Source organism: Henckelia pumila, chromosome 3 (assembly GCF_033568475.1).
Source record: "Henckelia pumila isolate YLH828 chromosome 3, ASM3356847v2, whole genome shotgun sequence".
Taxonomy (NCBI): domain Eukaryota; kingdom Viridiplantae; phylum Streptophyta; class Magnoliopsida; order Lamiales; family Gesneriaceae; genus Henckelia; species Henckelia pumila.
This window is the reverse complement of record NC_133122.1, coordinates 134357433-134371802: the sequence shown is the minus strand read 5'-3', so window position 1 is coordinate 134371802 and position 14370 is coordinate 134357433.

Sequence of the window (14370 nt, the reverse complement as noted above, 5' to 3'; positions counted from 1 at the left end):
TGGACCGACTCACCAAGTCAGCGCATTTCATTGCCTATAGCCGAGAGTACAATGTGGATCGTATGGCTTGGTTATACATTCAGGAGATCGTTCAATTTCATGGAGTGCCTGTGAGCATTGTCAGCGATCGGGACCCCAGGTTTACTTCTAGATTCTGGGGGAGTGTTCAGCGTGCGATGGGTACTACTCTCAGTTTGAGTACTGCCTATCATCCAGAGACTGATGGTCAGTTAGAGCGCACTATCCGTACTTTGGAGGATATGCTTAGAGCGTGCGTCATGGATTTTGGTTCAGCCTGGCAGGATCATTTGCCATTGATCGAGTTCACGTACAACAACAGCTATCATACTAGTATTGGGATGGCACCTTTTGAGGCATTGTACGGGCAACATTGTCGTACTCCACTCTTTTGGGAATAAGTGGGGGAGAGACAGGCTGAGGGACCGGAGTTTATCCAGCAGGTGGTAGACATTGTTGATCAGATCAAGAAACGGATTAAGACTGCACAAGATCGTCAGGCCAGCTATGCTAACACTAAGCGTAGGCCTTTGCAGTTCGATGTCGGGGAGAAAGTGTTTCTGAGAGTGTCACCTTTTCGCAAAATTATCAGATTTGGCCTTAAGGGCAAGTTGTCTCCAAGATTTATCGGTCCGTTTGAAATCTTGGAGAGCATTGGTGAGTTGGCTTATCGACTAGCTTTGCCACCGCATCTTTCCAGTATTCACGATGTGTTCCACATATCTCTGTTGCGACGATATGTGGCGGATGAGTACCATATTCTGCAGCAATCTGAGGTTCAGGTGAGCAAGGATTTGACCTATGTTGAGAAACCTATTCGTATCATGGATTATAAGGATAAGGTTTTGCGGAACAAAGTCATTCCTTTGGTTTTAGTTCAGTGGCAGCGCCGAGGCACTGAGGAAGCTACTTGGGTGCTTGAAGACAGGATGCATGAAGACCATCCTGAGTTTTTTTGATTTCATTTTTTAAGTTGTATTCAGTTGCAAACTCTGTAGACGTTTGATTTGAATAAAGAATATTTCTGATTTCTGTTTTACATTCAGTACTTAAGATCTGTTTTCGAGGACGAAACATCTTAAGTGGAGGAGAATATAGTAGCCCATACCCGAAATCAGTGATTAAGTGTTAATCAATTCATTAATCCTACTAGTTAAGAGTAAACGTGATTAAGGGAACTCTTAATGGGTTAACGGAGTCCGGAATTGGATTCAAAACACTTGAAAATGGTTTGAGGGTCATCGAGTTCGGAGGCTCCGAAGTCAAGGTTCGGACGGTCCGAAGTTAGGGTTCGGATGATCCAAAGAGTGGTTTGGACGCTCCGAACGTGCTGCCGACAGTCTTCATAGATGATGTCATTGTGCTGACGTAAGCAATGACGTATTATTGGGTTTGGACGACCCAAAGTCAAGATCGGATGGTTCGATCATGTTCGGACGCTCCGAAGTCCAGTTCGGACGATCCAAACTCCGTCTTTAAATAGGAGGGCCGAGATTCAGATTTAGATGCACCAATCACCTCTTCTCTCTCGATTCCTTAGCCTTCTAACTCAGATATAGGGAATTATAGGCGTCCCAACGGGAATCCGAAAGTGGCATAGCGATCCAGGCGTCATAGCGGAGCTGTGGTTTTGAGGCAATTGACAGCAAAGGGCTAACGACGAACGAAGGTATAGCTTTTGCTTCCTAAAAATATTTAGGAGTATGTTTTAGCTTAGTTAAGACTTTTAGAGCGCTATAATTATAGTAGTATCATTTGGCAGTGTAGCGCGGATTATAGGCGTGGACCTAGGGCTGATAGCACTTGCCTTGTATTTGAGGTACGAAAGTACTGTTCGAGATATCCAGACTGAGTATGCATGTATTATGTGACTGCATGATTTATATGTCATTGATTTATGCTGCATTCATTTGCATACTGAGCTATCTCCTTCGAGATGTCTGTTAGTAGGGTTTTTTCCTATCATGTTAGTGGTTGGACTTCCATCGATTTGGGTCCGGCATATCCACTGGTATTATGGTATGGGAGCCACCTCCTGAAGCGACGGCACAGCGTGCTACATACCAGGGCCTGGTCTGTCTCTGTTATCTGATCCTTGACCTCGAGTTTATAGGGAGTTCACTTTGCATGCATGTATACTCATACTCTCGTACTGAGTGTTTTATGCTCACGTCTCGTACTCTGTGTTTCTGGACACCCTATTCCATGGGGGCAGGTTTGCGTTTGGATGAGGCGGGTGGACCCAAGAGGGTCTAGGCATGAAGGGGATCGGTTAACTCGTGCCCGAAAACGCAGTGGAAATATAAAATTTTTAACAAAAGAGATCCGAGCACTTGTGTAGTATTCAAAAACACAAACAACCATAGGGTGTTTAGAATTTTACCTATCAATTTCAAAGATTGATTTATGGCTCCAACCAAGTTGATAAACAACTAGTCTCTTGAAAAAGGTAGACTCAATCTACAAGCTTCCAAGAGCACTCCTTGCTCAAAATGGATTCAACACTTCGAGCCTCCGAATTAGGTCCACGACTAGACGATCTAGATCCATTCTAAATATGCACTAGAATATTTAGAGCATTTTTCATTGAGATGTTTCTTGTCTTTTTCTCCCAAAATCAAAAGACAAAAATTGGAGAAATCTTTCAAGTGGTGTTCGGCCACTATAGTTCTCCATTTTTTCTTCTCCCTCAAAAATCAAAGAAAACTTGGAGAATTCCAATTTTGAAGTGCACGACCACTTCATGGAATTGTATGGAATGAATTGTATTCTCTTATGTGTGTATATATTATTCACAATAATATATTGATGGTCAAAGAATAAAGGACACAATTAAACATGCATGGAAAACACACAAGACTTGCATGGAAAATTGTGAACCATCTTCCAACTGAAAGAGTGGGTGCCCGGTGAGCCAACTTGTGGCTAAGGGCTTTGATGACTCTTTGTATAAACAATCTTTTGTTTAATATAATTTACACTTTTATTAATGGCAATGACTTTGTCTTTCTTCATATTGTGATATTGTGATATACTATTGTTGTTTTGATAAAGACCTTGAATATACTATAGTGTATGTAAGATGTGGTAGAACATGGAGATGTCTACCATGAAACACATCTTATAGTCACTGTATATTCTAAACTGTTCCTAGTCGATTGAGCCGTCCGATAATAAGGATAAGGATCGCTCGAGTTTGAGACTAGCATTTGCGATGCATAGTACCACGTTTCATTGGTAAGGAACATAGAGATGTTCGAAGCATGCAAATGGATATTCATATGATGAATGATCGAACTACCCTATCCGGACTTTCCAAGTGGTTATCAGTTATCGAGTGGATAAAGTCCGCGGTTTTGGTTGTACACCATTAGTCCTTACTACTTGAGACATCATTGAGACTCTATATGCTAGTACTGTGCTTTGACTCGTTTACCGACTCTATTGGGGTCATCAGGTGTCGGGATTGGGTACAGTTACAACACATATAGGAGTCGATGCTTTGTTGTCAAGGATTCACCACATACTTGCGAGTGTGGATATCCTATGCGATCTGAGGAGATATTAGTGTGACGAATCTCTGGCCAGAGTACATGATATGATTTAAGAAATGGTTTCTTAGTAGCACATGCGATGTCACTATTTGATCTTCAAGATGTATTGCGTAGTTATCGAATCTCGAGCGACTCTCGATATACCAATGGTTGTTGATTCGATCGGGATATATGGATGAAGGGACCGTACTGTACGCTAACCAAAATCTACTGGTTCTTGTAGGCACTATCAGTGATACCTAGGGAATCATGGGGCGATGTTGCTAGGCGCTCATACCATGATTCGATGGGCAAGGCGGAAATTGTTGTTCCGAGTCACAAGGAGTTGTGAGCCCACGGCTAGCTGTATCCCTGAACCATTGAGGGTCACACAGTGTAATGGATTTTTAATCCCCGTTGAGATAGTTAAATTTAAAGAGTTAAATTTAATGAACGAAGAAATTGGACTTCTTATTTAAGAGTAGAGGAGTAAGATTTCCTAAAATGACATAGGGATGGCCATTTTTGGAAATCACTGAATTCGGATTCAGAAAAATTTATCTTGACTTTAAAAGGTGCAGAAATGGTTTCTGTGCACATTGGTGAAATCGGTTTATCAATCGGAGTCACGATGAATTTTATATTAATTTCTGAACATGCGAGCTTTGCTTGTCGGGCTTGAACTTATGACTAATGGGCCCTAAGCTGTTAGTGGCCTACATTATAAATAAGTTATTGCAGTACAGAAATTACACACAACAGGTCACAAGGATTTTTCGAAAACCCTAGTCTATTTTTAAAGGTGGCCGTCCCCCCCTTCTCCCTCTACTCGAGAAAAATCCAGCCTGTGATTTTGAATTACAGTCTGGTTTAACGGATCAAATTCGTTAATCTTTTCGTAGAAAATTTCTGATAGATTTTCTATTGCAATCTATCAGAGTGATTAAATCTCTGTTCGTGGACCTGATTGAAGAACAGTTCGTCCATCAGTTCCAGGGATATACAACAAGAGCAGAGAAATCTGTTGGTGTCCAGAATCTCGATTCGAGATTAAAGGTAAAAATTTTATAATTGTTATTTAATTTTTACACACACAATTTAATCGTAAGGTTGATACCCATTATGGAATCGTTCCATACAAAAATTTTTAAACTTCCGCTGCACCGGGTATCAATCCTAATTGATCTGATCGCCGCGTTATCCAACAGTGGTATCAGAGCCAGGTTGCTCAGATCAAGCGATTAAATTAATCGATTGTACAAAAATTTTTTAGGCCTCGGTTTTGGAAACAAAATAAATATTTTAAAAATAAAAATATTTTTTTTTGGGCAAAAACCCGGGCAGCGATGGTCGCCGCCCCGGGCAGCGCACGGCGCCGCCCTGCGCAGCGCTGGGCGCTGCACAGGGCGGCGCACGGCGCTGCGCAGGGCAGCGATGTGATCGTTGCCCAGGGCAGCGCACGGCGCTGCCCTAGGGGCAGCCGGGCTGCCCGGCCCGGGAACGTCCCGGGCGGCCCGCGGGAAAAATTATTTTAATTTTTTTTAAATTAAATTTTAATATGTTAAAATTCTATTTTTGGTCCGATCGAAAATTGTTTTGATTGGTCCACGAGGCGTCGGATCGAATTGTTCGAGTCCGAAAATTTTAAAATTGATTTTTGGATAAATTTGAATTTTTGGAAAATTTTAATATTTTATCCTTTAATTGAATTTTGAAATTAATTAATTTTTGGTACAATTGATGATAAGATATGATCTTATGGATATATTGAGTAAAATATGATTTTATGTATAAAATTGGATTTTATAGATAAAATATGATTTTATTTGATAAAAAGATAAAATATGATTTTATATGTAAAATAAGATTTTATGTATGAGATATGATTTTATCTTTTTAAATTTAAATTGCCATTGCATGTTATCCAATAAATTAATTTTGAATTAAATGTTGTTGGATAAGGATGATCGATTGCCATGACCAATTTTGTAGGTGTATGTTAGGAATTTACATTTGTTTTTATTGTTGTTGGTTTTATTAATGGGCCTGGTTTATGGCTCAATATGAATGTCATATGTAATAAAAGTGGGCTTGGTTTATGGCCCGTTCCCACCCCTTCAAAATGTATCCCCTACTTGTCATTGTTATTTATTGTAAATACATTAGATTTAGTGGGAGATCAAGATTTGAAGATGGAGGTGGGCCCAGCAGACAATAAAGACAGAAGAAATGTAAATTGGAAGCAAATGTAATAGGATTGCATTGCATACTGCATATTACCTAGGATTGGACTAAGACTCGTGATTGGCAACCACGGGTCGATTAGAAATGGAATCGATCATCCTATATAATATGTGATATTATAGTTGTATGCATGTTTTAGACATAATTGTGTGAATCCGACAAGCATACAAAATTTAAAAATGATGAGACAAATTTTTATAATTAAAAATCCCTCATTTTAAATATGATTTAAAATTGATATCAAGATAAATAAAGGAAATTTAAATTTGTTTAAATGTTCCTACCTTCCATTAACGATCAATGTATGAGATGCTACCCGCGGATACGGTCCGGCTCATATTATTGGGGGGGCCCGTTCGTCGGAAAGCTGTACATTGGATCGACACATGTTGTATTGGGAGATCCACATGGCGACCGTCCATCACAACTTAATATTGATGGGTCATCTTGACATGTCACAATAATCGGCGTCATATTATTGGGCCCTTATTGGACATGAGGTAAAAACGTGGAGGTTGCTTTGGAAGCAATTGGGCTCTACCTTTTGAAAATTATGGTTGGCTGATATTATTCGGGACTATAAGTTTGTCAATTGGACTCCATGTTCTCACTAAGGAAAACAGTTTCCCGTTTTCACTAGAGGGTAGTGAAATCGTTAAAATAGTGGGAGTGAGATTCATAAAATAAATTTCGCCTATTTTATGTCTTAGTAAATTGCTTAAACAATCACTGATATTTGTCTGTTTCTTTTCAGTATTTCATACGATGAATTCGCGTAATCCACTTTTCTCGATCCTCGAACAAAATAAGTTGACTGGCGCAAACTATACGGAATGGTTCCGTAAGTTGAAGATTATCTTGACTTCGGAGAAGATGCTCTACGTGTTAGAGAAATCTCCTCCGAAGGAAGCACCAGCTGACGTAAGTCCGGAGGAGTTAGCCAAGCTTGATACATGGTGGGACCATGATATCAAGACCAAATGCTATATGCAAGCCTCGATGTCTGATGAACTCCAGAGGCGATTTGAGGACACCGTGAATGCTGCTGACATTCACGTTCAACTCAAGGAACTTTTTGGGGCTCAATCGAGGGCTGAAAGGTTCGCTACTGTAAAGGAGCTAATGACGTGTTGCATGCGTGAAGGGACTTCGGTCCGTGATCATGGGGTACGAGTGATTTGGCTCATACAGAAGTTGGTAACCCTTGATTTGGTGTTGGAGCATGAACTCAACGTGGACTTACTACTTCTGTCTCTTCCTTCTTCGTTTGACGGATTTGTGGTAAATTTCAATATGAACAAGATAGAGGCCTCCCTTGAAGAGATGGTCAATATGCTTGTGACATATGAATCCACATTAAAGAAGGATAAATCGGCTTTCTTGGTGGGCTCCTCTTCTTCTGCTAAGAAGGGGCCAAGTACAAAGGGCAAGAAACGTTCTGCCCCACCCAAGAAAATCGAACCCGAGAAGAAGTACAAGACAAAGGCTTCAAACATGGAAAAATCCAAGGATGTTTGCCATTACTGCAAGAAGCCCGGTCATTGGAAGCGTAACTGCAAGGAATATCTAGAGCAGTTGCGAACTGCAAAGGGTATGTTCTATATTGAAATAAATGTTTCACTTAATACTACTTCTTGGGTATTGGATACCGGATGTGGATCTCACATTTGCAATGATTTGCAGGTGATGACAAGAAGTCGCAGGCTTAGGATGGGTGAGACCCAGCTGAGGCTCGGAAATGGTTCCAGAGTTGAAGCAAAAGCCATGGGAGATGTTTATTTAATTTTGCAGAACGGTTTTAAGTTACTTTTAAGAGATGTTTTATTTGTTCCGGATTTGATTAAAAACATTATTTCTGTTTCTATGCTTGATAGAGATGGTTATTCTTGCAATTTTGTGAATGGGATTTGCAATATTTACAAGAATGAATGTTTGATTGGAAATGGACAACTTGAAAACGATCTATACAACTTAAAACTAAAAGACATTCCAATAAATTATGCTGATAAACCGGCGACAACAAACAAAAGGAAAATCGATAGCCAAAACCCGGCAAACCTTTGGCACGCTAGGCTAGGTCATATTTCCTCAAGGAGGATGAACCAGCTAGTGGGAGAGGGCATGTTTGATATGTCTGATATTAACTCTCTACCTACTTGTGAATCCTGCCTAAAAGGAAAAATGACTAAATCTCCTTTTAAGGGGAAACCTGAACGTAGTCAAAATCTGTTGGATTTGATCCATACAGATGTTTGTGGTCCATTTAGAGTTGGGACTCAATATGGCCACACCTACTTCATTACCTTTACTGATGATTATTCAAGGTATGGGTATTTATATTTAATGAAATATAAGTCTGAAGCATTTGAAAAGTTCAAAGAATTCAAGTCTGAAGTAGAAAACAAGCTAGGTAAAAGTATTAAAGAACTTCGATCGGATCGAGGTGGAGAATACTTGAGTACCGAGTTTTTGGACTATCTAAAAGAGAATGGGATTCTCTCTCAGTGGACTCCTCCTATGACACCACAACTTAATGGTGTATCGGAGCGTCGTAATCGAACTTTGTTGGACATGGTTCGATCCATGATGAGCTTCACTGAGCTTCCACCTTCGTTTTGGGGCTATGCGCTTGAAACGGCGGTATTGTTGTTGAACAACATCCACACTAAAGCAGTGGACAAAACACCATACGAGTTATGGAATGGCAAAGCTCCTAAGTATTCGTACTTGAGGATTTGGGGATGTCCTGCTTACGTGAAGCGGACAGTGGGAGATAAGTTGGATAGTCGATCCAGCTTATGTTATTTTGTAGGGTATCCGAAGAATTCAATCGGATATTATTTCTATTATCCTGCTGAAACAAAGGTGTTTGTTTCAAGGAATGCCACCTTCTTGGAGAAGGAGTTCTTATTGGATAAGAAAGGCGAGATGATGGAACTCGAAGAAATTCGAGAAGAACCCGAAATACAAAATAATGATCCTACACCTCAGGAACCATTGCTAGACACGCCTGTACCTAGAAGATCCGAGAGGACTTCTAGACCTCCTATTCGATATGGTCTTCTTCTTGAAGGGGATCAAGATGAACCCGATGTTGGATGTAATCCAAGAAACTTCAAGGAAGCAATTTCTGATGCGGATTCAAATTTATGGCTTGAAGCTATGCAGTCGGAAATAGATTCGATGCATACAAACCAAATTTGGTCTTTAGTAGATCCTCCCGATGGAATTGTTCCAATAGGGTGTAAATGGATCTACAAGAGAAAGCTTGGGCCTGATGGTAAGGTATTGACCTACAAGGCGCGATTGGTGGCAAAAGGTTATACTCAAAGACAAAGAGTTGACTATGATGAAACCTTTTCACCAGTTGCAATGTTCAAGTCCATAAGAATCCTTATTGCCATAGCTGCATTGTATGACTATGAGATATGACAAATGGATGTGAAGACTGCTTTTCTTAATGGAGACATTAAGGAAGAGATCTATATGAAGCAGCCTGAGGGGTTCACATCCATGGGAAGCGAGCATAAGGTATGCAAGCTTCAGAGATCAATTTATGGTCTAAAACAAGCATCAAGAAGTTGGAACCAAAAATTTGATGAAACAATAAAAGATTTTGGTTTCATCAAGAATCCGGAGGAACCATGCGTGTACAAGAAAGTAGTTAAGGATGCTGTGACATTCTTAGTACTTTATGTTGATGACATCCTACTCATTGGGAATGATGTAGGGATGTTGCAGTCAACAAAGATATGGTTATCAGGTAGATTCTCGATGAAGGATTTGGGTGAGGCATCCTATATTCTTGGGATACAGATCTATAGAGATAGATCTAAGAGAATGATAGGACTCACTCAATCAACCTACATCGACACCATATTGAAACGGTTTTCAATGGATGGGTCCAAGAGAGGACATCTACCCATGTGTCATGGAGTTTCTCTATCCAAGTCTATGTGTCCCAAGACTGATGAAGAGATAGAGAAAATGACACATGTACCATATGCGTCAGCCATAGGTAGTATCATGTATGGGATGATATCTACCAGACCGGATATAGCATTTGCTCTGAGTGTCACGAGCAGATATCAAGCTAATCCCGGTCAAATGCATTGGAAAGCCGTGAAGGACATTCTTAAGTACTTACGAAGGACTAAGAATATGTTCATGGTATATGGAGGAAGAGAACTAAAATTGGAAGGCTATACCGACTCTAGCTTCCAAAGTGACGTGGATGACTCGAAGTCAACCTCTGGATTTGTGTTCATGCTCAATGGCGGTGCTGTCTCTTGGAAGAGTTCCAAGCAGGACACCACAGCGGATTCCACCACTGAAGCTAAATACATTGCAGCATCAGCTGCTGCTAAAGAGGCCGTTTGGATGAGGAATTTCGTCCAAGAGTTGGGCGTCATTCCTGAAGTTGTTGGTCCAGTCCCGGTGTACTGTGACAACACGGGTGCCGTTGCTCAGGCAAAGGAACCAAGGTCTCATCAAAGATCCAAACACGTACTGAGGAAATACCACATCATCCGGGAGATTGTGGAAAGAGGAGACATCACTGTCGAAAGAGTGGCCTCTGCAGACAATATCGCTGATCCACTTATTAAGCCCTTGCCAGGACCATTATTTGACAAACATCGCGAAGCAATGGGTCTACGTAGTATGACTAGTTGGCTTTAGGGCAAGTGGGAGATTGAAAGAGTGGGTGCCCGGTGAGCCAACTTGTGGCTAAGGGCTTTGATGACTCTTTGTATAAACAATCTTTTGTTCAATATAATTTACACTTTTATTAATGGCAATGACTTTGTCTTTCTTCATATTGTGATATTGTGATATACTATTGTTGTTTTGATAAAGACCTTGAATATACTATAGTTTATGTAAGATGTGGTAGAACATGGAGATGTCTATCATGAAACACATCTTATAGTCACTGTATATTCTAAACTGTTCCTAGTCGATTGAGCCGTCCGATAATAAGGATAAGGATCGCTCGAGTTTGAGACTAGCATTTGCGATGCATAGTACCATGTTTCATTGGTAAGGAACATAGAGATGTTCGAAGCATGCAAATGGATATTCATATGATGAATGATCGAACTACCCTATCCGGACATTCCAAGTGGTTATCACTTATCGAGTGGATAAAGTCCGCGGTTTTGGTTGTACACCATTAGTCCTTACTACTTGAGACATCATTGAGACTCTATATGCTAGTACTGTGCTTTGACTCATTTACCGACTCTATTGGGGTCATCAGGTGTCGGGATTGGGTACAGTTACAACACATATAGGAGTCGATGCTTTGTTTTCAAGGATTCACCACATACTTGCGAGTGTGGATATCCTATGCGATCTGAGGAGATATTAGTGTGACGAATCTCTGGCCAGAGTACATGATGTGATTTAAGAAATGGTTTCTTAGTAGCACATGCGATGTCACTATTTGATCTTCAAGATGTATTGCGTAGTTATCGAATCTCGAGCGACTCTCGATATACCAATGGTTGTTGATTCGATCGGGATATATGGATGAAAGGACCGTACTGTACGCTAACCAAAATCTACTGGTTCTTGTAGGCACTATCAGTGATACCTAGGAAATCATGGGGCGATGTTGCTAGGCGCTCATACCATGATTCGATGGGCAAGTCGGAAATTGTTGTTCCGAGTCACAAGGAGTTGTGAGCCCACGGCTAGTTGTATCCCTGAACCATTGAGGGTCACACAGTGTAATGGATTTTTAATCCCCGTTGAGATAGTTAAATTTAAAGAGTTAAATTTAATGAACGAAGAAGTTGGACTTCTTATTTAAGAGTAGAGGAGTAAGATTTCCTAAAATGACACAGGGATGGCCATTTTTGGAAATCACTGAATTCGGATTCAGAAAAATTTATCTTGACTTTAAAAGGTGCAGAAATGGTTTCTGTGCACATTGGTGAAATCGGTTTATCAATCGGAGTCACGATGAATTTTATATTAATTTCTGAACATGCGAGCTTTGCTTATCGGGCTTGAACTTATGACTAATGGGCCCTAAGCTGTTAGTGGCCTACATTATAAATAAGTTATTGCAGTACAGAAATTACACACAACAGGTCACAAGGATTTTTTGAAAACCCTAGTCTATTTTTAAAGGTGGCCGTCCCCCCCTTCTCCCTCTACTCGAGAAAAATCCAGCCTGTGATTTTGAATTACAGTCTGGTTTAACGGATCAAATTCGTTAATCTCTTCGTAGAAAACTTCTGATAGATTTTATAGTGCAATCTATCAGAGGGATTAAATCTCTGTTCGTGGACCTGATTGAAGAACAGTTCGTCCATCAGTTCCAGGGATATACAACAAGAGCAGAGAAATCTGTTGGTGTCCAGAATCTCGATTCGAGATTAAAGGTAAAAATTTTATAATTGTTATTTAATTTTTACACACACAATTTAATCGTAAGGTTGATACCCATTATGGAATCGTTCCATACAAAAATTTTTAAACTTTCGCTGCACCGGGTATCAATCCTAATTGATCTGATCGCCGCGTTATCCAACACCAACCCTTCAAATTCCATCACACACAAACACATATATATCATATATATATATATACACACGCCCATATATATATACATATATATATATATATATATATTTAAATGATTTTTGAACTTATTTTTAATTAATCATTAAACCTAAACCCATTTAAGTTTAATCAATTAATTAAATTCAACTTGAACTCATTCAAGTACACTAGTAACAATAATTATATAACACTATTTTAATTTGAGCTCTACAAGACTCAATAGTGTTTAATTAATTCAACACTTGAATTAATTTAATTATTTGTACATTAAAATGTCAACTAGTGTTAAATTAATTCAGCACTTGAATTAATTAACTAAATTCAAAAATAATAGTTTAGAAAATCACCATTTTCATAAACTAATTATTTAAGTCAACTTTTTATCTTGGAACACATTCACAAATTAAAAGTTACTTATTCCATTCATTCTCCAATTTAGAAGTCCAACTTCTAATTTATTTTACTTATAAACTCCTTTATAAGTTGTTCAACACATTGAACTTATTTAAATCTCAATGGGATCTAAAAAGCTAGTACTTGTGTGACCCTCAATGGTTCACTGATACAACTAGCATTGGGTTCACATCTCCATGTGATTCGGGATCAACAAGTCCCTTATATGAGCATACCCTATATAGCTCCATTCTTATTAATCAACACATTGATAAAAAGAACGTCAGAAAACTCAAGTCTGATAGTACCCAACCAGTCATGTGAACATCTAGCAGCATTGCTTACATGACTCCCTAGGTATCAAATGATAGTGCCTGCAAGAACCAATCAATTATGGTTAGCGTACAGTACGGTCCCTTCAACTCATATATCCCGATCGATCGACAACCATTGGTTTATCGAGAGTTGTCATTGAATCGATAACTATGTGTCATGCCGTAATTGCATCGAAGGTGTAATTCAAGAAACCCCTTTCTTAATTACAACCTACTCTGATCAGAGATTTCAAGCTACGTATGCATGATATTACATGGGATATCCATACCCGTAGGTAAGCGGTGAATCCCCGACTACAATGCATTTACTCCTATATGTTTCGTCACAACACCCAACATTGCCACCTGATGACCCCAGATGAGTCGGTAAACAAGTCAAAGTGAAGCACTAGCATATAGAGTCTCCATGTTGTCCCGGGTCATAAGGACTAATGGTGTACAACCATAAACTAGGAATTTTCCACTCGATAAGTGAGAACCACTTGGAAAGTCCTTAGGGAGGGTTGTTCAGTGCACACTACAAGGAGCACCTATTTGCATGCTTGGACATCTCCATGTTCCCTACCAATGAAACATGGTACTCACATCGCAAATACTAGTCTCAATCTCAAGCGACCTTTATCCTTCTTTATGGCGGCTGAATCGACTAGGAACAGTTTAGAATATACAGTATTCCAAATATGAGTTTCATGATAGTCATCACATGACCATCTCATATTCTTTCTACTATTTGTATATTCAAGGGCTTTATCTATGCATCTTGCATGGGTATACAGATAAAGATTTGCCAAATTAAATAATGTGAAATATTATTAAAATAAAGATTGTCATACAAGAGTTCTCTCAAGGACTATCGGCCAACACATTGGCTCGACGAGCACCTACTCTAACAATCTCCCACTTGCACTAGAGCCAACTACCCATATTCTTCAAACCCATTGATTTGCGATGCTTTTCGAACAATGGTCCTGGTAAAGGCTTAGTTAGTGGATCAGCAACATTATCTGCGGAAGCGACTCTGTCTAACAAGACATCTCCTCGTTCCACAATTTCCCGGATGATGTGGTATTTTCTCAGTACATGTTTGGATTTTTGATGAGACCTCGGTTCTATTGCCAGAGCAACGGCACCAGTGTTGTCGCAGTACACCGGGACTGGATCAACTCCATTAGGAATAACGCCCAACTCTTGGACGAAATTCCTAATCCAAACAGCTTCCTTTGCAGCATCTGATGCAGAAATATATTCTTCCTCAGTGGTTGAATCCACAGTGC